The sequence below is a fragment of the Halichoerus grypus genome, chromosome 15, assembly GCF_964656455.1.
Source record: "Halichoerus grypus chromosome 15, mHalGry1.hap1.1, whole genome shotgun sequence".
In the NCBI taxonomy this organism is placed as follows: domain Eukaryota; kingdom Metazoa; phylum Chordata; class Mammalia; order Carnivora; family Phocidae; genus Halichoerus; species Halichoerus grypus.
The window spans coordinates 2985314-3012893 of NC_135726.1; positions in this window are offsets into that span (position 1 = coordinate 2985314).

Genomic DNA, 27580 nt, shown 5'->3' on the forward strand with positions numbered 1-27580 from the left:
CCATAGCCAGCATGCCCAGATGGCACCCTCGAGGCCGCTCGTCGGCCCAGATTTGTCGCAGGGACGTGTGCTCACTCCGCTGGGCTTTGTGCCTGCAGGGGGAGGCGGTGGGCCAGCCCCTCAGCTCCGGGAGCCTGGCGTCTCGAGGGGGAGACGGGCACAGGTCAGACAATCCCACAGACATAAGGTCCTACCCTGTAGCACGTGTCAGGATGGGGAGTCCCACCTGCGGGCGGTATTTGACAATGCAGAGTGCTGGTGGGCGGCCGGGACGCAGGGGAGGGAGTCCGGGCAGTGGGGCAGTTCAAGAGAAGAAGATGGCGGCCCCTGACTCCTTGCCACCAGGTTGGAACCTTCTAGAGCCCAATAAAGGGTGTTGCAAGAACAACTGGGTGCTGAGCTCCAAACCGCCCCCTGGATTTCAAACTCACATGATTTGAAGACTGTATCTCCCCGGGGGTTTCTCGCAGCAGCCTCAGACTGTGGCTGTGTGTGGTCTCAGCAGCTCTGGGGCAATGACCGCCAGCCCCAAGCCCCAGGGGGGGATGCTCGGGGTCCCAGAGCCCGTGTACCTGAGCACCTGCACCCAGGAAAGTGCTGGAGAAGCAAAGCCTTGTGCGCAATCCAGAGTCAGGCCTGTTGCTGTGAGGCACCAGGCCCGGGGCCATGATCGGGGCAGATGAGACCCGGGGAGAAGGTGCCACCTGGGGCCCTGCTGCACGCACGTGTGCTGACCTCTTTGGAGCACACACACCCAGTAAGGCTCACCAACACAGGGCTCCCCTCCGCTTAGGGGCTGCTGGCAAGGGTGGTCGGAGACGGCCCCAAATCCAGGGAGCTGCCTGAGGTGGTTTGCTGACTGCAGGACACAGGAAACTGTGCTCTGTGGCGCATCTTCGTGTGTGCGAGAGTTGCGTGCAGGTCTGAGTGTGTATGAGAGTGTGCACGAATGTGTTGTGTGTGAGTGTGCGTGAGTGCATATCTGTGTGTGTGTGTGGATGTGGGAGAGTATGCACAAGTGTGTGGCCACCTGGGTGTGTGCGAGTGTGCACGCACGTGTCTAGAGGCCAGGGCACCTCGGATGGCGAAAGATGTAACTACAGACCTCGGTGTGCTCCGGGGCCCGCCGACCACCCCCTCTATGGTAACCGCCAGTTATCCAGGGAATTTCTGGAACACCCAGGGGCAATGGCAGGGCCCTTCCAGAAGGAAGCGGCTTCTTGTCAGAGGGAAGAAGGCTGCAGGCTTGTGGGCCGTTGGGAGGAGCTGATTGCAGAGGCGAACGCGGGGCTGGGCGGGCAGCGACCTGTGCACAGGACTGAATGCTTTTCTCTGTGGGTGGGCACGCACACAGAACCCTGTCGTTGAAACGTCATCCTGACTGCTTTCTCTGTCTCTACTCTGCTTCCCTGGATCCCCAGAGAGGGGGTCTGAGGAGGGGATTATCCCCATTTTGGTGCTAGAACTAGGCTCGATGAGGTGACTTGTCCAGCGTCAGGTGGGTGCAAGTGACCCAGTGGAGTCCAGGCCGGGGACCCGTTGGTGTGAGTGGGGACCCGACAGTGGGAGCCAAGCAGCACTTTCCATCACAAGTACTAGGTGCGCAATAGCGCGTCGGCTCTGAAACGTTCATCCCTCCACCTCGGCCCTCGATGTCCTCAATGTTAACATCCTCGGGTGTCGCCGGTTGCCCTGGTTTGCTAGTCACTTGGTTATATTATTTCTTCCATTGTTTATACCAAACACGCCTGTTGGAGGCGGCAGTTTGGAGGAATGCTTCAGGATGAACATGCACCAGCTACACCTCTCAGCCGAATTCCCTCCAGACTGCTGGGAGGAAGTGTGGGCATCGCGGCCATTCCGATGCTTTGTCCACGAATCACGAGAACTGCGCGAGCACAGGCCCCGTCCTGCCCCCTCGGACATGGGCCGCCCCAGAGACACAGCTGCCCGGGAGAGGCCGTTGGCTATTTATTGCATCCTTTCGGTTTTACTGGGGTCCCGGTAAACCCTGCTTGCTGAGCCAGAAGGTTTATGGTCCCGGCTGTGTTCTGGGGATTGCAGATTCTGCGTGTCTGGTTTGTCATTTTGAGAAAAGCCACAAGTTTTGTTTTGTTTTGTTTTTGTTTTAAACAAAGGAATTTCAGGATTTGTGGGGAAGCTACATCCTGCAAAGAGGAAGAACATTTTCTGGGACATTTTCAAGGAAATAGAAGCTACAAAGATCGGGACCCTTCATCTGGTGTTTCTCAACCTTTAATTTTGAAGTTCTTAAATCTCTGTGTCTCTGTCTCCCTCTCTCTCTCTCTCTCTCTCTCACACACACACACACACACACACACACACACACACACCCTGGCAAATAAGCTAGAGGCAAAAAGAAAAGCTTCAGGAAAAAAGTTATCTCCATAGAATTTCCAAAGACCTCATAGTTCTCGTAACTTAAACACAGTGAAAACTTGCTTGCCAAGGTAAGACGCACACGTCTGTGCTTCAGTGGGATGGCACGTCCCTGCTGTAAACGCATGTCTGGTTTCTCCCATAAGGAGATAAGCCCTAAAGGTCACTGAGCTGTGTCGTGTGTGTATCAGAGGTGAGTGCCGGCGCGCCGTGCACAGGGCGGTTTCCTGCTTCTCCCTCCTCGGAAGTCAGTGAGGAGCCAGGTGGAGAAGCCTGCCCCGTCCTTGAGGGGCCTCGTACACACTCCCACTGCCTGATCTTTGCTTTCAGCAATAACTGCTGCAGGTGGCATTCAGTTCACAAAAACTGCAGGTGTAAAAAGCAAACTTTTGGTAGGCAAAGCCATTCTGAAAAACTTATCTTGATGTAAATGTCGTCACTCAAGGACTGTTTCTTCTAGCTGCGTATTTATGTATCTTACGTGCACAGAGTCGTCTCAGGTGGGAGCAGGGTCTTTGCAATAGATCACACTCACCGAGATACGTTGTTAGGCTTGCTGTGGATGTGGACACAGCACGAGCCAGAAGGTGGTGAAGAGTCTCCAGAGCAGCTCAAACTCAGACACGGCCCAAACCAAAGTGAGTGGAAAAATTTTTGTAATAGCTCAGACCTAATCACCAACTTTAATAGGGTTAGTAGATACACCCTCATTCGGGGTCTTATAAATAAGACACCCTTCGTGCTAGCAGTGGGGAATGGTCATTACATAAAAACTCACACAGTCGGCCCTTCTCTGTCCGCACGTTGTTTGAAGCGAACGAGCAGATGTGGGGTACACGTGCACCCCCCGCCCCCCGCAGAGCAGCAATAATCAATAATAATCAATGACCCCCGGGATACAGGACGGCCAGCGGTCTTCCGGTGAGCACTGCAGACGGTTTCCCCCAGGACAGGGAGGGACCCACTGGCTGCCGGATTCCTGTCCCGCCGCACACCCAGCTGTGTGTGCTGTGCCAAAGCCGTGTCCCTCCTCATCGGGGGCGACCAGCACACTCGAGGACGAGGGAGAAACGCAGTGGACTCTTCGCGTGTCTCCACATCAGGGTTTACAAAATCCATGGCTGGCGGAAAACGTGTCTCAAGACTTAATTTTTATGTCTTCAGTTTGGATTTGTGGCACCCTAGGTGCAATCTGAAATACTTCTGCACTGTGACAAGGAAAGCTGACAGCAGTGTGGGCGTCCTCCTGCACTGTCTCGTGAGCCCTCCTTCCCGCCGGCTGGGGGGTATGGGGGCGGCTCTGACCTGCGGTGTGGAAGGAGCGCCCGAGATCGCCCAGTCCTGCACCACCGCAGGGGTGCGCCCCAGGCCGCTGGCTCCCAGGCTGGGCTTTGTCCCCCAATGCCAATGTCCGTCACCACAAACACGGTGGGACAGCCCAACTTACACCTGGGTCCTGGCACCGTGACTAATGGAACCTTTTTGCTCTCAAAGGTATCCTGACTGAGATGACAAATGGTCATCTTGCACATGAACATGTGTGTAAATACATGCGACATACGGTGAGTGGTGTGTGCGGGTGGCCATACCCACGCATGTGTTCATTCATCATCTTGGGCAGATGAAACCAACCCTGGGGCCCCTCCCTCCACACGCGCTCTGTCTAGTCAGAGTCCACCAACATGTGTCCACGGGACACCCCTGTCCCATAAGGAGGGGCCCGGCCACCTTCCACGTTGATTGGAACTTGCTGCAGATGGGCCATGGCTTGTGCATATGTGGTGTGTGTCTAGTGTGGTGTGTGTACATGTATGTGGTGTGCTGTGTGCATGTGTATGTGGCGTGTGCATGTGCCTCTGTGTGCACGTGTGTGCACGTGTGTGCGTCCGTGGGTATGGTGTGGCTGTGTGTGTGCACACGTGTGCAGTAGTGTGTGTGTGGTGGGCACCCTTCGGGAGATGCGAGGCAGCAAGGTGGGGCAGCGCGGACCAGCGGGGCAGGGAAGGAAGAAGAGATGCAGGACGTGCAGTGACAGGGAACTCCAAACCCTGTAGGTTTCGCAGCCCCGAATTTACTCCATTTGCAGCAAAGAGGGAAGAAAGTCAGTCCCTTCCCCGGACCTCTGGGCAAGGCTTCTGGCAGTGGTGCTTTGGTGTGGCCTGCGTTCTCCACCACGGACAGGGGAGGGCGGCGGGAAGTGTTTGGAGTGGGAGCGGTGCCTTCTCGGAGCTCAGCTGGCTGGGCCACCCTGGGCCAGTGGCTCTGTCCCAAAGTACAGAATGAGGGTCAGGGGTGCGGTGGCCAAGAACCTCTGGTTCAGCCCAGGGACGCTCTTCCTGCCATCTGAGCAGGCAGGGGCATGTGGGGGGAGACAGTCTCGGCGTCCGTGCATCCTGCAGGGAATGGAAGGGGCCGGGATGCAGCGGAGGGGTCCACGGGCGGTCTCCGAGTGACTGTGGCCAGGTACCCTCATCGACAGCTCAGCCTGCCGTGTCCTCCTTGCCCCACCTCCCACTAGATGTGGGTGGCCTGCGGGGAGAGGTCCCCACACCAGGATTCTCCGGCCACCCAGGGAGAGGGTTGTGCCCATAGCAAGTCATCTCTCTGCTCCTAATGGATGCGAGGCTGGCCAGGGGTCACATGAAGGGTCGAGATCTGACCGGATTTCTAGCATGGGACAGGTACCGGCCACCACAGCTGCCACTCGCTCTCAGGAGCCGGGCTCAAGGCAGCCACGAGCAGTGGCCTGGGACGCCCAGCCATGAATGCCCCCAGCCCTGGTGACGCGATCATCACAGACAGAAGTGCACAGTGCAGGAGCTAAAGCCATCAAGGTGTCTCAGCACGGTTGCAGATGCCATCAGGGCCTCACCAAAACCAAGCTGTCCAGGCAGGCAGGCCGCCTCTCCCACCCAAGACCGCGTAGCTTGGAATGGGCACCTGCTTGCCCCTCAGGACCACGCGTGCAGCCTTGGTGAAGGGGAGGAGGGCACATCCCCTGGGCTCCTTCTCAGCGGGTGCCCGCACCTCCGGCACCCCCATGAGGACCATGGCTCACAGTCACGCCTCCACCATGGCCCCGGCCTCTAGCTTTGTGTGTCGGGCTGAGGAACAGTGACTAAGGAAAATCTCCTTAAAGCAGGGAGGTTGCTTAATACTTTTAAATACATGTTACACCCTCACCCACCAGCATGGCTAAAATTAAACATTGGCAAGGAGGTGAGAAGCTGCTCGTGGGAGCGTGACCTTCCCCTGTGCAAGAGGACATGAATGCTGACCCCAGGCCTGTTGGGTGGTTCGACAGTCCTGCTCCTAGGGACACATGACAGGAAGGTGAAGCATGTGCGTATCCAGGAATGTGCAGACATGCCCCATTCCTAAGGCCCCAAGCTGGAAGGCACCTGACAGCCCCTCCAAAGGACAAGAGACGCGGGAGCGGAGTAGTACTGAGCAGTGAAGATGGAGCCCAGCACTGCAGCAGGTGGATCTCCGCAGTGTGGGGCCAGGAGGCCACACGTTCAAAGTGTGTGCTGTGTGATCCCATCCACGTGATGTTCCAAACGGGTGGAATTGCTCCAGGATGCAGGGGGTGGGTGGCAGGAAGTGGCTGCCTTTGGAGAAGGGGGCTGGAGATGCCAGGGGCTGCTGGGGCGCTGGTAGCGCTTTACGCCCTGCTGCAGGTGGGGATTACATGGCTGGGTTCCCTGTGCTCTGCTCATAGGACCTGACGCTTTTCTGTATGTGCTTTATACAGAATGGAGGACTCTATAGAAATTATCTAACAATATATTTATGCACCAGATGATAGTAGGGAAGGCAGTGGGCTGGCTGTGGGGGCCTGAGGCCAGATCCACATCTCACTTACTCTGAGAAAGGAGGGGTACAGGAGGTCCTCACCTTTGTGAGAGCATGGACCTCTCCAACATGCTGTGGGTCCCTGCCCAGCAAAATGTATGTATGATGTTTTGCATGGAAATTGTGGGGTCTTGTGGACTCCTGGAAGCCCACCCAGTGGTGCCCAGAGGGGCCCACAGACCCCAGACCAAGGGTTAGGAAGCAGGTTCCAGAGCCTGGCACCTGCATCTGGGCTCCACCACTTTCTAGTTGAGGTGGGTGAGGGGCCTGCTCTTTGGGTTTCAGGTTCCTTGTTGGTGGAATGGGGTGGCGAAGCTGGTGGGGAGAATGGATGGCTTGTGGAGATAAGGCGGCCCCGTGCCGGGTTCAGCGCCGGTGCCACAGTAAGAATGCTGTCTATGTCAGCAGCTGTGAGGAGGTGATGGAAGCTCTTCCAGCTCCGACATCCCAGGGTCTGTCATGCACACAGAATTCCTCCCTGAATTCAGAACTGGGTAACACAAGTCAGCCCGTGTCCTCTCGGTCAAGGTCAGGTTTCCTTTGCAGAGACATGGTTTTGGCACTTGGGCTCGCTGGAAACCCAAGTCAGCTCGCACATGAGAAGATGTCGCATGTGTCCGGTAACAGCATCACGGGCCTCCTGTGTGCAGAGAAGTTTCCAGGAGGACATCTGCTCCATCCCAGAAACCACAGGAGAGCCCCGCGTGGTCTCAGGCTGCCTGACTTGGGTTTTATAGCAATCCTTCGGCCAAAAGACAGCTTGGAGCCTCCCTCGGAGTCTCCTTGCTGCTGCTGGGAAATGCCTGGATTCCTGTGGGGCTGGGAAGGATGCGCGTCCCTGGCGGCCCTGCTTCCTCCACTCCAGCTTATCGCCTTTCATGCCAATAAAAAATTTTATTTGTAACAATAATAAAATAGGCCTACTGATTAACTGTGTTCCTCCCTCCAATATTAGGAAGATGTTTTTCCTAATGGAAGAGCATCCTGAAGGTTAAGAGGCTCCTGGCCAAACATCCAGCAGGCCGGCTTTCAATGATGTGTGTGTGTGTGTGTGTGTGTGTGTGATGCATGTGGGGTGTGTATGTGTATGTGTCGTGTATGTGATATGTGAGTGTGTGATGTTTGTGGTGTGTGTGGTATGTATGTGTGTGTAATATGTATATATGTGGTGTTTATGGTGTGTGTGATGTATGTGGTGTGTAGTGTGTGTGTGTGTATGTGTGTGTGTGTGTCTTGCTCTGCCAGTTAGAGTCAGGGAGGACTCCATGCTCAGGAGTATCAGCATCCCCTGGCTCCCCAGCTACCCCTTGTGCCCTGAGCCCCTCCATCTGTCACATCTTACATTAGTATAGTACATCCATCCATCCTGTCATCCTCCCATTCATCCATCCATCCATCTATCCATCTGAGAAGGAGTCACACCCATTCCATCTGTCCGATTGTTGAAAGGGACCAGCCCCCTCCTCCAACAGGTCCTATGGTGACTGTCATCTATGTTGGACATTTGTAACATCAAGAGCAACAGGTTGGGCGCCTGGGTGGCTCAGATGGTTAAGCGTCTGCCTTCGGCTCAGGTCATGATCCCAGGATCCTGGGATCAAGTCCCGCACTGGGCTCCCTGCTCAGCGGGGAGCCTGCTTCTCCCTCTGCCTCTCTCTCTCTCTCTGTCTCTTATGAATAAATAAATAAAATCTTAAAAAAAAAAAAAAAAGAGCAACAGGTGATCTCAGTTAAGGGCTCTTGTGCTCAGAGTTGCATTGAACCCTCAAAGCACCTTCTGAGTGAGGGTCCATTTATGTCCATTTTACAGAGAAGGAAACTGAGGCTTAAGGAACATAGGTCCACATTAGTGAGTGCTGGAGCCAGGATTTGAACCCAGGCGGCACCAGTAGCCCTCCCCACTATTATACAACATTCCCCTGATACAGATATGAGACCCTTTTCTTCATTCTCTACTTGACAAAAGAGGCTCATAAACTGACTAGGACATTCATCAAAAAAATGACATGGACCCCAGTCTAATCATGAGCAAACACCAGACAAATCCCAATAGAGGGATATGCTACAAAATATCTGACCAATATTCCTCAAAACTGTCAAGGTCATCAGAAACAAGGAAAGTTTGAGAAACTGTCCCAGCCAAGAGGATCCTAAGGAGACAAGATGACTAACTGTCATGTGATCCTGGATGGGATCCTGGAGCAGAAAAAGAACATTATGTGAAAACTAAGGAAATCTGAATGAAGTATGGACTTTAATAACAGTGTAATAATAACATATCAATATTGGTTCATTAATTGTAGCAAATGTACTATACTAATGTAAGATGTTAACAATAGGGAAATGGGGTGTTAGTATAGGGGAACTCTGTACTATCTTCTCAATTTTTCTGTAAATCTAGAACTAAGAAATAGTCTATTAAGAAGAATAAGATGACTGATAGCCTGGAAGGATGAATGAATGGACAGGAGGATGACAGGATGGATGAGTGGACGGATAGATGGATGGGAGGAGGACAGGATGGATGGATAGATAGATGGGTGGATGAATGGATGGGAGGATGACAGGATGGATGGCTAGCTGGATGGGTGAGTGGATGAATTGGAGGATGACTGGGTGGATGGGTGGATGGGCAGATGGATGGTTGGATGGATGGGTGGATGGATGGATGGATGGATGGACGGATGGATGGATGGGAGGATGACAGGATGGATGGCTGGCTGGATGGTTGGGTGGATGGATTGGAGGATGACTGGTGGGTGGGTGGATGGGCAGATGGATGGATGGATGGATGAGAGGATGACAGGATGGATGGATGGATGGGTGAGTGGATGAATTGGAGGATGACTGGGTGGATGGGTGGATGGGCAGATGGATGGTTGGACGGATGGATGGATGGATGGATGGATGGGAGGGTGACAGGATTGATGGGTGGGTGGATGGACTGGAGGATGACTGGGTGGATGGGCGGATGGATGGATGGATGGATGGATGGGAGGATGACAGGATGGCTGGCTGGCTGGATGGGTGGGTGGATGGGCAGATGGATGGATGGATGGATGAATGGGTGGACGGACAGACTGGGGAAGATGACTGGGTGGGTGGATGGATGGATGAGTGAATGGGTGAATGGGAGGATGACAGGATAGATGGGTAGATGGAAGGAAAGAAGAGAGGGAGGATGGAAGGTAAAGTGATAAAGCAAGAATCACAGAATATTGACAACTCCAGAATCTCAGTGATGAATATATGGGTTTTCACAACGGGTAACTCCTGTATGTTTGGAATGCCTTCTAATACAATGTTGAGAGGATAAAAATGATCAGAGGCTAAGGGATGTGTGCAAGTCTCACCATTTGGTTTCTTTATTCCTTTGCACTTTGCACTACTCTGCTGGTGATGAGGATGAGGGTGGCTACATATTAAATATTTAAATGAATATTTAATATTCATGAAAACTTCGTCACTGTGCCACTGCCTGAACACAGTGCCTCTGGAATTGTGCAGTATGATCCCTTTTACTTCCAAAGTGGATCCAAATTCTGATGGGGCAGGCATCAAAGGCTAAGAACGCCAGCGTAAATTGGGGATTAAAGAATGGAGACAGGGACCCTGGTTAATTAACATTCAGTCCTCACAGCACACAGTCAGGCCATTGGATGGAATCAGGATATTTTTGAGCATGAGCTTTGGGCTAGGCACCTCCTCTTTCACACAAGGAAGAGAATCTCACACCCAGGACTAAAGAATCTGTCAACGCTTTGGAAAAGTGTAACAAAGAGGGAAATGTGCATCTGGTGACAGGCGGACAGCACTGGGCATGTTGCTGCTACCGGGGCGGCCCCTTCTCCGTCTGATTGAGGATGGGATGCACAAACAACCCCAAATGCTTCCAATCTGGTCCTTGAGGAGAAAGGATATTTGTGGTAACGGAGAAATTTGCCACCCAGCGCTGTTACTTTGGTGTCATGTTTCTGTGGTCGCAAGTTATTCATCCAAAATTGGTCTCTGCTAGGAAACGAGAAAAATATTCCATACTATAAAATGAGATTTGAAGTGATCTTCTATCCTGAGGTTGACATTTGGGGGAATGAAGAAAAAAAAACAACCAAAAGAAGAATTAAAAATGTATTGGTTTGAAGAAATCCACCCACCTTTGAAAGGTGTTGCTCGTGTTCTGACACCAGGCTTTCTTTCTCTGGAGCTGTAGTGATCTTCCTGTCATAGCTTGGAAGGTCTCCAGTCTTCCCTACCATGGATGTTGGGGCACAGTCTCAAAGTGCTAAGGGCTAGGATACACTCAAATGTGGACCCCAATTCAGACTGCCGTAAACACGCTGTGGAATCCCCATAAGATGGCAGAACTCCCAAGACTTGTCCTCTCTGCCCTCCGGTTTCCATTTTGAAGAAGGATGTTTCTTGGTCAACCTCTGATCCAGTCCTTGGAAAATCTAGGTGCATGCAGTGGCAGCCTGCTCTCTGGAGGTGCAGAACGTGGGGGTATCTGGCCGAGCTCCCCTGCCCACATCTGCCCCAGGCTCTCCATCTGCAGGATAGGCGGCTGGCCCAGCCATCTCCGACATGGGGAACTGTAACCCCTTGGGAGCCAATCAGCCCCAGTTGGTCCCAGAGCAGATCTTCTGGAGGTGCTCAGACTGGGGTCTAGTCCTGGCTCTGCTGTGTGACCAGTCCACTTGCTTGGATTTTGCTAAGCCGCAGCAGCTTCACGTACAAAATGGCAATGTGATAATGCTCACCCTGGGGATTTTGTGGGGAAAGACCAAGCTGACCCATGCAAAGTGCTTAACATGGCACCGGAAAAAAGCGATTGCTCAGCAAGTGTCCCCATCATTATGAAGCAGACACAATTCTGGAGGGGTCTGATCTCTCTTCCCAGACCCTGGGCCTTGCCTACCTACAGCTGACATGTGAAGGAACTGTGTCCGCAGTCAGGGAGCCTGGGCTCTCAGCTTCCTGGCAGAGTGATGGGCTGATGGAGCTGCCCTGTCTGACTTGGAAATACTTGGTTAGCCCACCGCTGCTCCAGGCTTCCCCCACCTTGGGGACAGGTGGGGAGCAGGGAGGAACCTAGCACACTGCTTGTCCTGATCAGGCCCTTCCCAGGCCTGCCCCGTTCAACCTGTCACTTGATGTGACTTGGGAAGTGACATTAATAATCATCCATTTAGATACACTAAGCTTCCCCTTTGTGTGTGCTCACAAGGTTCCAGGCCACAGATGGATAGGTCAGCATGACTCCTCACCGTCCCTGGAATGTCAAGTACAGCCTGTGTCTCTGGGCTAACAAGCATTACAATGTGGTCAGCTTTGCTTCCTGTTGTTTCTCTTGATGATGGGCTTTTGGGGGCAAGGGCAGAGATTCTGAGCCAATAGAATAGGGACTAGAACATGCTGGGCCCCCCAAAGCCCTGCCTCACACCGACCCCTGGGATGTGGGCTGATAACCAACTGGCTCAGTTGAAGAGGATGAAGCCACTCAGCATGGATGCAGGATCTCTCTGGGAAGCCTTCGTGAGGGTAGAGAGAGCATGTCTCCCAGTCACTGACGCCCTTAGAGCTCCACCTCTGGGAAGACATTGCTCCACCTGCTACTCGCACTGCACCCTCTGCTTAAGGACCCTGGGAACCATGGGCAGAACCAAAGTCCAGCTAGTGGTAGGGATTCCTGGAACTAGTCTACCCTGATGCCATTCATGGCTTTACCCGTCCATTCATTCACTCATTCATTCAAACAGTTCTTCACTCATTCAGCAAACATGTCATGGTATCTCCTCTGGGTCAGGCTTTGTTCCAACATAGTGGGGACTGAAATATTTCTGCATCCTCAAAGCCCAGACCAACCAGTGCCTGGCACCTGGCAGGAATACATTTTTCAGGGATGGATAGATAGATGGGTGGATGGACAGGTGGATGGATGGATGCATGGATGGATGGACAGACAGGTGGATGAATAGGTGGGTACGTGGGTCACCTTCACACTCCAGGAAGGTAATCTTTGCTGTGTCCACATAAAATCCAAGCAACAGTCTCTGTCTTTTTCACTTTTTCTTTCTGGAAAGAAGTGGACAGACCACCCAGAGGTACAGACCCAGCCTCTCATTCCTACATACTCTTTATGTCCAACGTTGACTGGTTACCTACCTACCATGTGTTCAGAATCGTGCTGAGTCCCCAGGGTCAAGGTTACAAAGAAATATGGTGGTAGATGGGCCTTTTCTCAGAAGGTAGGGATCCTCTGTTCTCATGGCCCTGCCCAGGTGAGGAATCCGAGATCAGAGAAGTTAGGGACTCGGTCAAGGTCACTCTCTCTGCTGCCTTGAGAGGCCAGTGTCTGCTCTGGCTGGAGCTCTGAGGTACCAGTGCTGAGGAGAGCAGGGCAAAGAACATGGAGTACAGCTGTGGACAGGCTCCAACCACCTGGATTCGGAGGGAGGAGGAGCATGAGGGCTGGAAGGCCCAGGGGGGCTCTGAGGGCAATGGAGTCAGTGGGCAGTGGGCAGTAGGTGCAGCCCGTGGGCTCTCAAGGGGCGAGAAAGCGGCCAGCCTTGGCCAGGCCAGCAGCCCAGCCCCTTTAGACACACCTGGGCACTGGGACCACCAGGATCTGCTCTATATTCCCTCCACATCCCCAACAACCTCAATGACAGTAATAATAGCTGAGAGACTTGACCCTGACCGTGTGTAGGCCCCTGAGCTGAGAGTCTGTGTCCACTGTTGTGTTTGACTGAGAGCCACCAGGGAAGGCAGCAGCACCGTATAGGTGAGGGACTGGAGTGTGCAGAGGTTGGAAGTTCTGCCCTGTCTCACCCACTAGAATCAGCACCCATGACCGCTTGTCCCCGTGGCTTCTGTTCACGACCATCTGTAGGAAGGGCTCCTATTCGTTATCCCAGGGTAAGAGTCCATAAGGAAGGGATCCTCAGGGAGGCTGAGAACCTGGCCCCTGCATGCAGCAGCTGAGTGGTGGTCTGAGCTTTGTTCCCGGTAGTCAGATCTGCCCCTGCCCCATGCTGCCTCCTGTCCGTAGCCCGCGTTCCTGGGTCTGACTCTAGCTTAGCTGCTCGCAGTTCCCCATCTGCAGAAGGAGTGGATTCATTGATAATAGTGGTTCTCAAGGGTGGCTTTGCCCCCACGGGCATTCGGCAGTGTCTGGAGGCATTTGGGGTTGTCCTCACGGGGTGGAGGTGGGTGAAGCATGGGATGCTGCTCAACACCCTACAATGCACAGGACACCCCCACAAAGAATGACCTAGCCCCACATGTCAGCAGTGCCGAGGAGGAGAAGCCCTGATCGAGCGGGTGGCGAGCTTCCAGAAACTAAGTAAATGCCAAAGCTCGTCAGAAGTGGAATTCTCTCTCGGGATCTCAGAAAGAAAAAAAAATCCTTTCTCCTTTTCCTAATTCGGGCCCCAGCAAACCCACTCCCTGGGCTCACACACGGATCCTTGCAAAGCTGCTTGAGGGTGACTTTGGTCCAGACAGGAAAACGACTAATTCCCCAGCGCAGACTCTGATTTTCTGACTATTTCATATCTGCACACGATCGCGAATCTGTTCTTACTGCTGTTGGGCGCGGGGGTCAGTGACTCCCTTCTTTCATTTTGTGTTTTCCCTCCTGGTTGCCCTCAGATCGAAGCTCGGTGAACTCTGGCTCAGGCTGCAAGAACATCTTTATAAAGGGCCGCACGAGCTTTCTTACTCTATCGCAGTTCCTGAGGGTGATGTATCACGTTACTAATTCCCTTAATTGCATGTCTGGGCTAAAAACAGACTTTCTTAGTTTTCCTAAGAAGTTACATTCTTAATGACATTAAAACACTGTGGTAAATTAAGCTAAATGTTAACTGATGTACTTAAATCATGAATCAGTATATAGAGTGTTTACCTAAACTTGTTTACCCTTCTTGGTCACTCATTTTGTAGGTTTTGCCAAAACTGAGAGAGGAATCGTGGTGTCAGATTCAGGATCTGGAAATAACTCAAGAATTCTTGTTTTCTTTCGATTTTTAGCCCCGGCCTGAGTGGATGCTGCAATCATGTAGTAATCAAAGAATTAGACAAGCAAAATGCTGCAGGCTGATTCATTTCCCTGGATTTTTGCAGAGGATGGGAGGGCGGCAAAGCTGTAGGGAGAGATGACGTTTTTCCCCTAAGGATGAAAAACTTAAAACTTGCATTGTTTGGTTCTTTCCAATTCAATTTTGAAAAAATAAAAAGCAAAGATAGAGAGATGTGTGATTTATTGTAAGAGACAACAGCCACAGAGCACCCACTAGATGCCGGAGGCCCTTTTAAACATGCTGTGTGTCGGCTCCCAGAGTCCTCCCCGGCGACCCGGAAAGTGGGAAGCCGCATCCTTCCCAGATGAGGGAGCTGGGGCCCAGACAAGCTGAGTGCCTTTTCCAAGATGACAGGGCTAGCCAGCAGAGGAACTGATGCCTGCACCCCTGACGATGATGCTTCCTGCCCAAGGATCTAGCTATGAGGTCCCAAAGGACACATGCTTTCATGGAATAGAAACAGTCCACAACAGAGATCCATCTGTAACAAGCATTATCGCTTGTAAATTCCCTTACCCCTAGATAAGCTATCACGCTGACTTCATGATGGGTTGTTTTTTTTTTTTTTTTCCCCTCTCTGTGGGTTCAAAGTGCGATTTTGCTTTGTCTCAATTTCTCTCTGTCTTTATCTCTCTCTCCCAGTCAGCCACATTTTATTTGTAGATAATTTATTTTTTTAAATAAATAATGCATCTTCAAAATTCTCAAACAGGACACTTCAGACCTGTGCATTTGACTCTATGTACATTTGGCATAAAAAAAAAACCCATAGACAAATACTGAACTCTAGCTAATTGTTACCTGTGCAAAAGAATCTGGGGGGAAATGTACTAATATGTAGTTTATTTTGAAATGCATCAAAAAAAATAAGGTTTGATGGAAGACAGATGGATGGATGGATGGGTGGGTGGATGGATGAATGGTGGGTAGATGGATGGATGGGTGGGTGGATGGATGGATGGATGGATGGATGGATGGTTGGATGGTTGGATGAGTAGATGGATGGATGGGTGGATGGATAGATGGATGGGTGGTTGGATGGGTAGATGGGTGGATGGATGGATGGGTGGACAAATGGGATGAGATGGTAGACACATGGATGTTCACTGTACAGTTCTTCAACCTTTCTGCATGCTTACAAATTTTCATTAAAAAGATTGAAAAAGATAGGGAATAGAGATTCTTGATAGAAATTCAAAAGACACAAGTTAGCAGTAGGTGTTCCTCCACCTCACCCTGCCCTCAGTCTCTTGGTTTCCCTGGCAGCAGCAATCCGTGGCACCTGTGGTTCTGGGTACCCTTTCAAGGGTTTTCGATGCCTACCTTGGCACATATGTGCTCTCCTTGTGATGACAGCGATGATACAGTAATAATAACTAATGGTCATACGGCCCTTGCTCCATCCCAGCACCATCCTAAATGTGTGACACATACTGATTCGTGACATCTCCTCCACAGCCCTGCAGGGTGACTGCTGTCTTCATCCCCACTGTGCAGATGGACAAAGTGAGGCAGAGGAGGCTGAACAACTTGCCGGACATCACCTGGCTCATTGGGGGGGGAGCAGACAGTACGCAGACCCTTCTGCACTCAAAAGCACCCCCCCCCCGAGCGACATGTCCCAGGGATTGCTGCCTTTGCGAATCAGCCTCTATTCTGAAGGCTACACCACTTTCTGTTTCAGGATCAATCCTAGCTTATTGACTCACCCTCCGTGAACGAGCATCTAGGCTATGTCCAGGCTTCTGCTACCACGCACAATGCTGCAGGTGGCGGGGGAGGGGTGAGGAGCAAACTGCCCGGGCTTCTGCAAGAGCATGTGTGCTCTCGAGGCGGGACAAACGCTCAAGAGTGGAACTGCAGGGGCACCAGGGGGGCTCCGTCGGTGAAACGTCCCACTCTTGATTTCAGCTCAGGTCATGATCTCAGGGTCGTGAGATCAAGTTCCACATCGGGCTCAGCGCTGGGTATGGAGTCTGCTTAAGATTCTCTCTCTCCCTCTTCCTCTGCTCCCCACTCCCTGCGTGCTCATGCTGTCTCTCTAAAAAATAAAAATAAAAAAGTGAAATTGCAGGGTCCCAGAGAAATTGCATGCATAGTTTTGGTAGTGACCATCATATGTCTTTCCAAAGGGCTTGTCCCGAATGCCACTGCCACCAGCTACACGTGAGAGCCCCCGACCCCCACTCCAGCACACACATGACTCATCCTGTCCTCGGCACAGCACTGCGCCCATGCGAACAGCGCCCCCAGGGTTGTGCCGTGCGCAGCGTGTGTGGTCACACCTAGCAGCCCTGAGATATTGGGAAAACAATCTAATTATGGTTAGAATTTGTTTTTCCTTCAATAAAGAGTAGAGCATCATTTTATAGATTTAAACTCCTTTCTACTGCCTTTCCTCTGACTCTAAAACGTTTTCCCTCCAAATTGCGGACTTACGGTGTTGGTTGACACACAGGCTTACTCCTCTCTCCCAGTGTTCTCATGAAAGGTAGATGGGAAAATAACATTCACTGAGAAAACATTTCTTTCACTGCTCTGAAGGAAGGAACAAACTATAAAAGGAGATTGGGGGTTGGCGCCTGGGTGGGTCTGTCGGTGAAGCGTCTGACTCTTGATCTTAGCTCAGGTCTTGATCTCAGGGTCATGAGTTCAAGCCCTGCCGTGAGCTCCACAGGAGCCCACTTTAAAAAAAAAAGAAAAAAGGAGACCGGGAACATGAAGAAACGTGGATTGTGGGAGCCGGCGGGAACCCTGGGCCACATCACCTGCTTGAATTTCATTCCGGTCAAACCCCATTGCAACATTTTCCAAAAAGCTGAAAAAGGAAATATGCTGGGAGCAGAGGGACGGAAACATGCAGGGAGCATGTGCTCGAGTGTGTGTGCGCGTCTACATGTGTGTTTCAGACATGGACTTACAAAGACAAAGGGTAAGTAAGAAAGGAAAGAAAGCAAGAAAATTAACCACAAACGTTCTGTTCGGGAAGGCAGCATGCAGGGAAACATTGCAAGGGGCTCTGACAGTAATTGTGAGGGTCTTTACAGGTGTGTCCTTAACATTTAGAACATTCCGATCCAGGGTGCATCCGAGCTCCCAGAGAGGAAGTGGTATGGTTCTCCAGTGCCCCGCATTCCCGTGCCCTCTGAGTAATTCACTGGTATTTATGAGAGGAACACAGCTTAGTGGTCTTGCTCTGATCTAACGCACTTGGAACGTAACTTAGGACAGTACTGTGTGTTTTCTTGTGAAACTGTTCGCTGGTCTCCCCGCCCCCCAGGTCCTGAAACCTTGCAGTTCTTGGGGACTCTTAGGCAGCTCCTGAACCCTCCTATCAGGGAGGGATGGTCCGCAGGTCTGGGATAGGAAAGCCAGTCTCATTTTTAGTTTTGGGTTTTGTTTTTTTTTTAATTGTGATGAAATTGCAAACTTACATCCTGAAACTAAAATTAAATGGAGGGAAGGTCTGCCGTTGTGGGTGGTCTTCCTCGGGCATTTGGAAGGAGGGGTCGGATGGAGCAGGAGAGCGCGTTTAGCAACATTTCCAATAGGGTAATGACAGGAATAATGATAGCTGTCCCACTTGGGAAGGGGAAATCACAAAAGCCTACATGGTGACGAAAATAAACAAGCGTGCAACGCTGGCCAAGGGGCCTGGGTCCGTTCTGAACTTGAAAAACATCAAAGAGAAGCCAGTTATCAGGCTGACCAGGCTCCAGGCTCCACTGCGTCCTGCCCAGCACTTTTATCAGCCTTGGACGAGCTCGGAGCACGGCTGCCCAGCACAGCTGTGGGGAGGACCAACAGTGGAGCGAGTCTAGAAGCATGTGCTCGGCGGCTGCAGATGGAGGGAGAGACGCTGAGATTGAACCGTATGTGGGACCTCCTGCATTAGGATGCCAGCAGCACCGCCCCTTGGGGTGCAGCAGAGAGACCCCGGGAAGCCCGACTGCGGCCTCCAGAGCTGGGAAGACTCTGAGTCGGTGCCCGGCCTGGGCACACGGTGCCATCGATAAGCCCCACTTCCTCGTCCGCACACGGGGGTGTTGTGAGGATGACACGCACCCCGTGTTCAGCCAGTAAAGATGTTTTCAGTTTCTGCCATGTGCTAGGTGTGGTTCTGGGCACTGGGAACAAAGTAGTGAGAAAATAAGATTTTTCAAAAGACTTTTGAAGAAATCAGGTTAAAATAAAAAACCTCTAGAGAAATCAGATGGATGACATCCTTGTGGTGCTGGAAATGCTCCGTGCCCCGCCTATGGTGGGGGCACGTGAGTCTCCATGCGTGATAAAGCTGCGTGCACACGCACAGGGCCACAGGGAAATCCGAGATGTGAGTAAAGGGTGGGTTGTGTCAGCAGGCGTACCCTGCTTGTAACATCGTACTACAGTTTTGCAAAATGTTACCCCTGGGGGAGCTCCCTGGACCATTTCCTACAGCTCCGTGTGGCTCTCCGATGGTCTCAGTACGAGTTCTAGTGAGAACACGACAAAGCCCCCAGCCTCCTGGGGCGCACATTCTGGTGGGGAGCTTCTCTAGGCATTAGGTGCTTAATCAGTAATAGCCTGGTTAGGGACACAGGATCAGTCAGGGTCCTGCTGGGTTGGAAATAAACTGTCCCTGAAATGGGGTGTTCATAAAGGCAAAGTTGGCAAAGTGTGCGCAGGGTTTGTGGACCTGGAGAAAGGATGGCAGGCAGCAGTGGGGGACTGCAGGGATGAGGGGACAGAACGAGGACATCTAGGTAGGGTGTCCACATGGAGAGGACCCCAACAGGAGCTGTGGCCCTAGGTAGGGGACGCAGTCGACCAGGTGTCCCAGCGGGGAGGGAGCGGAGAACACCTGGCTTCCCTTCTTTCACTGGCTTAGGATCCACAGAGTCCCCACTGCCAGCTCCAATCAGAAGCAGAGGCCGGGGTGGAATGACGGAGTCCACGCAGGTCAGCCAGCAGGGCCGGAGAAGGCAGAGAAGGCAGGAGTGAATCTGGAGGGGCACACACAAGATAGTCCGCAGAGAAACTGCCCATCAGGTTGATCTCACTTCAGACAAAGAGACTGGCGTCAGCATCGATTTGCCCATCACGTCCTGGGACACCAGTAAGGGGGAGCACGCTGGACAGCTGGGATGGCAAGGGCTTGGGTAGCTTGCAGTTGGGGCAAGGGTCTCCAGGTGCGACTTAAAGGAGTGGGACCCTCCCAGGCATCACCCTGCTGCCTGCAGCTGAAGCCCCGTGACACGGGGGCCAGGGGGACAAAGGACTCACAGCAATGACTGGGAGCACAGGGAGAGGGACCAGGAACCCTCTCTGCATTTCCCAGAGCTTGCTAAACCACAGGGCGGGCTTGTGAAATTCCCGGGGTGGAGGTTGGAGTGGATGCAGCTTCCCCGCACCCCAGGGGCTGGCTACCCGCTGCGGTCTGGGGCTGGGCAGGCTACTGCACCACAGGCCTGTGGCTCTGTGGACCAAAGCAAGGCTTCTCTCTCCCTGGTTCCCAGAGGCTCCGGCTGTCCGTGTTTTCAGCGCTAGGGCCACAGCTGTGAGCAGCACACGCACACACACACACACACACACACACAGCCTCGCCCTACGTACAGTGGGTGGGGGAAAGTCCAGGGAGAAACTCGCACAAAACAAAGCAGAGAGGAAGTTGGGTGGCACATTAGTTTCCTGGGGCTGCCCTCAATTGCTACAGACCAGGTGATTAGAGAAACAGACCTGTATTCTCTCCCGGTTCTGGAGGCCAGAAACCCAAAATCAAGGAGTGACAGCCTCCAAGGGCTGAAGGGAAGGATCCTTCCTGCCTCTTCCAGCTCCTGGGGCCCCGGGCGTCCCTCGGCTTATGACCCTCTACCTCTGCCTCCTCTTCTCTGGTTTAGGGTAACAGTCGTTGGATTCAGGATGACCTCTGGAAATTCTTAACCTAATTACATCTGCAAAGACCCTTTCTCCAAAAAAGGTCCCATCCACAGGTTGCAGGCATTGGGATGCGGACATACTTCGGGGGCCACCACGGGTAACAGGGAATGGGGAGCCTGGCGGAGCAGAGGAGGGAGAGGGACTGCCCAGGCAGGGAGAGGCGAGGGGAGGAGTCAGCCTCTGAAAGAACAGCGGTGGTGGCTAGGATCGGACCCCAGGGGACGTCCCGCCCTCGCCTCTCACTCCCTGTGCCGGCTTCGGGCCGCGGCTGGTTTTGATTCTCTGCCGTGTTTACTCGTGGGATTGATTACCTCGTGTTCTATAACCTGGGTGGTTACAAGCAGCCATCTGTATTTTACAACATCCAGAAAGCCCATGCCGGCTTCAGGTACTGAGTCAGCAGCCTGGGTCTGTGGGAGGAAGAACTCCTCTGGGCGTGTGGAGCGGGCCTCTCGCTCAGCAATTACGAATTTCAGGATGGTGACAGCTGGGCATTAAACCCAGCAGGGCCCTTCCGACGGGGACTCACTCTGAGCGGCAGAGGGTTAGGGCAGAGCTTCTCCATGCAGGCTGCTCCTGAGAATCACCAGAGGTGCTAGAACAAAAACAAAACCAAGACAGATGCCCAGGCCCCGCCCAAGCCAGTGAAGTCAGAGAGTCCGGGGGGACCCCCAGGCCTCTTCCTTAAAGGGAACCCATCCTCTCCCACGAGGGCCAGCTTCTCCGCGACACAGTCGATGGGGCTGGTGTGGGGACGCAGTGCTGACCGGCCACTCCGCATGCTTGAGGTGGAGCTCAGGTCATGCATCTGGGTGCCCATCTGAGAAATGGGGAGAGCCAGGGCTGGGAGCTGATGGGGCAGGCAGTGGGGTTGCAGCGGTTAATGGTGGTGAAGTTCTTCTGACACGGCTGGCTCCTGCTGGCTCCTGGGGGCCCTCTCAGTGTTGGCGGCCCTAAGTAGGCATCTGGACCCGCACCGTGCCCGTAGCACAGGCATCTTGCCAGTGCTTGCGAACGCACGGTGCCTGGGGGCGAGAATGAAGGGAGGGAAGCAGGGGTCCGAGGTGTGTGGCATCCCTGGGGTCCTTTCCTGGCTCCTCATTTGGGTTTCCTTCTAATAGCAAGAACCAGCTTGAGCCTTTGCCTAAATTAAACGGCCCTCTCTCTGACCCCCACCCCCACAAAAATAAACTCCCACAGCTTACACACGCATGCACACACATGCACACACACACACGTTTATTTTCTTTGCTGTTCACGCTTCTCCTTTTACAGTTCTTCCAATCCTGATCTTAAGACTTGGCTGATTTTGTTCAGAGCCCAAAGCACAGCACTGAAGGCCCACACCTGGTCTTTCTGCAGTGGGTCAGTGGGTGGGTGGAGAGGCAGTCCAACCCTGGGTGCCCACCATGCTGGGACCCATAGGCACAGAGAAGTCAGAGATATGGGTGGAGTCCACCCTGCAAGGAGTAAGCAGTATGATGTAGAGGAAGGAGCCGTGGTCTATGTGGGGTAGAGGAAGGAGCCTGTGGTCTATATGGTGTAGAGGAAGGAGCCTCTGGTCTATGTGGGGTAAAGGAAGGAGCCATGGTCTATATGGTGTAGAGGAAGGAGCCTGTGGTCTATGTGGGGTAGAGGAAGGAGCCGTGGTCTATATGGTGTAGAGGAAGGAGCCATGGTCTATATGGTGTAGAGGAAGGAGCCATGTTCTATGTGGGGTAGAGGAAGGAGCCTGTGGTCTATATGGTATAGAGGAAGGAGCCATAGTCTATATGGTATAGAGGAAGGAGCCATGTTCTATGTGGGGTAGAGGAAGGAGCCTGTGGTCTATATGGTGTAGAGGAAGGAGCCGTGGTCTATGTGGGGTAGAGGAAGGAGCCTGTGGTCTATGTGGGGTAGAGGAAGGAGCCTGTGGTCTATGTGGGGTAGAGGAAGGAGCCTGTGGTCTATGTGGGGTAGAGGAAGGAGCCTGTGGTCTATGTGGGGTAGAGGAAGGAGCCTGTGGTCTATATGGTGTAGAGGAAGGAGCCTGTGGTCTGTGTGGGGTAAAGGAAGGAGCCTGTGGTCTATGTGGGGTAGAGGAAGGAGCCATGGTCTATGTGGTGTAGAGGAAGGAGCCGTGTTCTATGTGGTGTAGAGGAAGGAGCCTGTGGTCTATGTGGGGTAAAGGAAGGAGCCATGGTCTATGTGGGGTAAAGGAAGGAGCCTGTGGTCTATATGGTGTAGAGGAAGGAGCCGTGGTCTATGTGGGGTAGAGGAAGGAGCCATGGTCTATATGGTGTAGAGGAAGGAGCCGTGGTCTATGTGGGGTAGAGGAAGGAGCCGTGGTCTATGTGGGGTAGAGGAAGGAGCCGTGGTCTATGTGGGGTAAAGGAAGGAGCCTGTGGTCTATGTGGGGTAGAGGAAGGAGCCATGGTCTATATGGTGTAGAGGAAGGAGCCATGGTCTATGTGGGGTAGAGGAAGGAGCCGTGGTCTATGTGGGGTAGAGGAAGGAGCCGTGGTCTATGTGGGGTAGAGGAAGGAGCCTGTGGTCTATATGGTGTAGAGGAAGGAGCCGTGGTCTATGTGGGGTAGAGGAAGGAGCCGTGGTCTATGTGGGGTAGAGGAAGGAGCCGTGGTCTATGTGGGGTAGAGGAAGGAGCCTGTGGTCTATGTGGGGTAGAGGAAGGAGCCTGTGGTCTATATGGTGTAGAGGAAGGAGCCGTGGTCTATGTGGGGTAAAGGAAGGAGCCTGTGGTCTATGTGGGGTAAAGGAAGGAGCCATGGTCTATATGGTGTAGAGGAAGGAGCCGTGGTCTATGTGGGGTAAAGGAAGGAGCCTGTGGTCTATGTGGGGTAGAGGAAGGAGCCATGGTCTATATGGTGTAGAGGAAGGAGCCGTGTTCTATGTGGGGTAGAGGAAGGAGCCATGGTCTATGTGGGGTAGAGGAAGGAGCCTGTGGTCTATGTAGTGAAGAACGGGCATGTGGTCTAGAGGTGGACTGTCTAGCTTCAAAACCCAGGCACCACTGTTCACCAGGAGCATGAACCCAAGCAATTACTTACCTCTTGCTGTGCTTAGCTTCCTCATCTGTAACCTGGGGACAAGAAGAGTGCCTCACGCTTTATGGCTATTGGGAGGGTGGGAGGAATGCACACGAGTTAGTTCCATGCTTGTGAAAGAGCCCAGCACAAAGCAAGCCCCACAGGGGTTTACTGTCCTCTTTATTCACCTGCTGCTTCAACCCAGAGGCCGAGTGCTCCTGGGTTCCTGGCCGTCTTGCCCCCTCTGAGCTTCAGTGTTTTCATCTATAAAATAAAGATGAACAGAGTGCTGGGCATTTAATAGATGCGCGGCCAAATTCTTCCCCTTCCCTGAAGTTGCTTATAGTCTGATGGGGACAGGATGCCCAGGGAGGACCTCACAAGTTGAGGTGAGTCTAACTGAGGATCAGATGGGGATCTGAGACCCTCAGTGTTGTGGAATCTCAGAGAAATCAGAGCCCCTTTGCACCCCAACTACGGTCATGATGCCTCAACCCCCTTTCCATTTACCAGCCCCAAAGCTGAGGTTAATTATGAGCCTTGCTCCGTGGGGGAGGCTAGACTTCCAGGGGACTCTGGTATATTCCAGTATATCACTTCCAGTTTTGAAAAGTTGTAATTCCTCCACTAACACATATTGGCTGTGGGAAAATTAGAACATACAGATAAACAGAAAGAAGGGGACAAACAAACCACCATACCCCACCAGCCAGAGATAACCAGTTAACATTTTGGTGAGCAACCATCCAGATTTTCTTATTTAAAACACAGAAATGGGATTGCCTGGCCTTCTAGTTCACTCCAATCTGGCTTCCCGCCTCACCACGTCACTGACCCACCTTCATCAAGATCACCAGTTACCTCAACGTGACCTAAATCTGTGGCCACTTGGCTAATTTCACAGCCACCCTCTTGTAATGATACTGCCATGAGCATCCTTGCTGAAACATGTCATACATCTATTTATATACAAACAGATTTTTAAATTAACCCCCTTCCCAAATGTATAGGACCCTAAAGCTATGGAAATAGCAACAACCCACCCAATCCCCGCCTTTGGACTCTCTCCCACCTCAAAAAGCCAGTGCTTGGGGTCCGCTAAGGAGCACAGCCCAGTCAGGACCAACTGGCCCTCCGGCAGATACAACACAGGGTCCGGGCCCCGAGTGGGGCTCCACTCGGCCGGGAAGGAGGGTGGTCTAGACCCGTGCTGCCCAGTACTCGAGCCCCTGGCTGCACGTGGCTACCCGGCACAGGCAGTGTGGCTGGTCCAAACTGAGATGTGCTGCCATATTTTGAAAACTTAGTAGAAAGAAATTTTAGCTATCTCCATTTTTACATTAATTGTGGGGTAATATTTTGAATATACTGGGTTAAAATATTTTTAAATCAACTCCACCTGTTTCTTTTTTACATCTTTTTTAACGTGGTTGCTAGAAAAATTTAAATTACATGTGTGGTTTGAGTTATATTTGTATTGGGCAACACTGGCCAAAACATCCCCGTTTTTCACACCCACAAAATTATTTATGCCTGTCAACGAGCATTTATTTGCTTCATGTGATCCCGTCAGGTGAAAACTGCTCATCTTCGTTTTGCAGATACAAATGTACCCCTTGAAGAGATGGGAGACTTGCCCGAGATAACAGCATGCTGAAAAGAGCATGCTCTAGAACCCGACCTCTGTCCAAGGTCAGGACGTGTCCCTGTCCTCCTTGGAAGCCCGCCTGCCAGGCCTCCTGGTCCAGGGCTCCCTGCCTTCCAGACCTGGGCATGTGAGGCTTGGCACTGTGCTCAGCCTTGCTCCGTGGGGGAGGCTAGACTTCCAGGGGACTCTGGTTCTGATCCTATAAGCCCAAGGGGGCCCAGACAACTGGGGAAAGAAAGCAGGGCCTTCTCTGCCCTGCAGCCTTGCCCTCCCCCTCCCTGCAACCTTGCTCTCCCCCTGCCCTGTAGCCCTGCCCTCCTCCTGCCCTGCAAGCTTGCCCTCCCCCTGCCCTGAAGCCCTGCCTTCCCCCTGCCCTGCAGCCCTGCCCTACAGCCCTGCCTTCCCCCTACCCTGCAAGCTTGCCCTCCCCCTGCCCTGAAGCCCTGCCTTCCCCCGCCCTGTAGCCCTGCCTTCCCCCTACCCTGCAAGCTTGCCCTACCCCTGCCCTACAGCCCTGCCTTCCCCCTGCCCTGCAGCCCTGCCCAGCCCCTGCCCTGCAGCCCTGCCCACCCCCTATCCTGTAACCCTGCCGTCCCCCTGCCTCCCCCTGCCCTACAACCCTGCTGCCCCCTGCCCTGCAGCCCTGCTCTTCCCCCTGCCCTCTCTCTGCCCTGCCACCCCCTGCCCTGCAGCCCTGCAGCTCTCCTTTCCCCTTCACTGCCCAAGAAGAGCAGGGTTCTGTGGAGGGGAGAGGAGGCTGCCACACTGTCCTGCTGGGTCCTGGTTCCATTAGAGTGACTGTTGACAGGAACATGTCACAGCAGAAGACGGATGCTGGCTTTGTCCCCTAAATCCTCAGACCTCGGTGCCAGAGGTGGCCCCAAAAGGCCTTTTCTCTGTAAATCACTGCATTTATTTAGTCTTTGAAGGGCTGTACACAGAGCCCGCCAGGCCACAGAGGTGGTGTGTCCAGTCCCTCCTGATGGCCGCCAGTTTGGAGTGGGGGCTGCTGCTGGACACACCATCCCCTCTGCCATAGGGACACCAGAACCCATCTGGTTCGAACCCACCTGCTCCGGGAATTTCTTTACAGATTAGAAGCACTTGCCAGTCCGTTAGTTGTGATTCTAATCGTCTGTTGTACATTATTTATAGCAACACAGTGAGTTGAAGCCAACACAGGCTTGGGGGTCCCCGCAGTAGCACCCCACATGCCTTCCGGGTGGGGTCTCACAGCCTGTGTTTACGGGGCGCCATCGCGTGCCCAGCCCTGGGCTCCGAGCAGCCCCTCAACCGGCTCCAGCTGCCCCGTTTTCTCAAGGAAGAAACTGAGGCCGGAGAGGTGGCCAGGGAATGGTGGCATTGGCACGTGAAGGGGGACCACGGTCTGTCAAGGGTCTCAAATAGACCCCGGGCCGGGTGACCACGCAGGAGGCCCCGCCGTTGCTGGGATTGTTGTGTAGATGGGGAAGGCAGGATGGCAGCTCTGGGAAGACGCTGTGAGAGTCAGCCTGAGCTGGAGAGGTCCGGACCCTCCTGCGCTGCGCTGCTGGCGGGAACCACAACGGGGCTCCTGCCGGGGAAACTGGCCAGCAGCTCCTCAGAAGGTTACACCTAGGGGCGCCTGGGTGGCTCAGTCGTTAAGTGTCTGCTTTTGGCTCAGGTCATGATCCCGGGGTCCTGGGATCGAGCCCCGCGTCAGGCTCCCTGCTCAGCGGGAAGCCTGCTTCTCCCTCTCCCAACTCCCCCTGCTTGTGTTCCCTCTCTCGCTGTGTCTCTCTCTGTCAAATAAATTAAAAAAGAAGAAGAAGAAGAAGAAGGTTAAACGTAGAGTCGCCACGAGATCCAGCAATCCCACTTCTGGGCTTGTACTCAAAAGGTTGAAAACAGGCACCTAAGCAGAATCTTGCACACAAATGTCCGTAGCCACAGTATTCACAAGAGCCAAAGCTGCAAACGGTCTGAGTGTCCATCACCAAGTGACCAAAGAGACAGAGCGTGGCCCCTCCACACGGCGGGACGTCGCTCAGCCGTGAAAGGGGGTGTGGACACGCGCACAGCGGGGAGCCCCTGGGCCAGGCCAGGTGGAGAGAAAGCAGCAAGCACACAGGATTGCATAGTGTAGGATTCCACTGACAGGCAGTGTCCTGAGTAGGCACATTATGAATGAGCCAGAGAGCAGACGAGTGGTCGCTGGGCTGGTGTAAGGGGAATGGGGAGTGCCGACGGCTGGGTCGGGTATCTTTGGGGATGATAAAGATGTTCGGGAACTAGATAAGAGGTGGTGCTTGCCCAACATAGTGAATGTGCTCAATGCCACGGGTTTGTACCCTTTCCATGCTCATTTTACGTGTGCTGATTTCCCCTGCCTATAAAGAATGTCAGGCCTGCGCAAGCAGAAGAGCAGACAGCCAGGGCCCTGGGATTGCAGATCTTCCATGTGATACGCAGCTGGAGGGCTCAGCACCACCCGCCAGACACTCCTGTGTTGTTTTCATTTTTACAGCGCAGTCCCTTGTCTCTTCTTCTCAATGCCCCGTGTCATTAGGGTGGGGGAATCCGTGGTGACAGGCAGCTTGGTCAGGCACTGGGGCGCAGGCCGGGAAGCCACCACCGGCCTCACGAAAGGCCAACCCGTTGAAGCCCAGAGT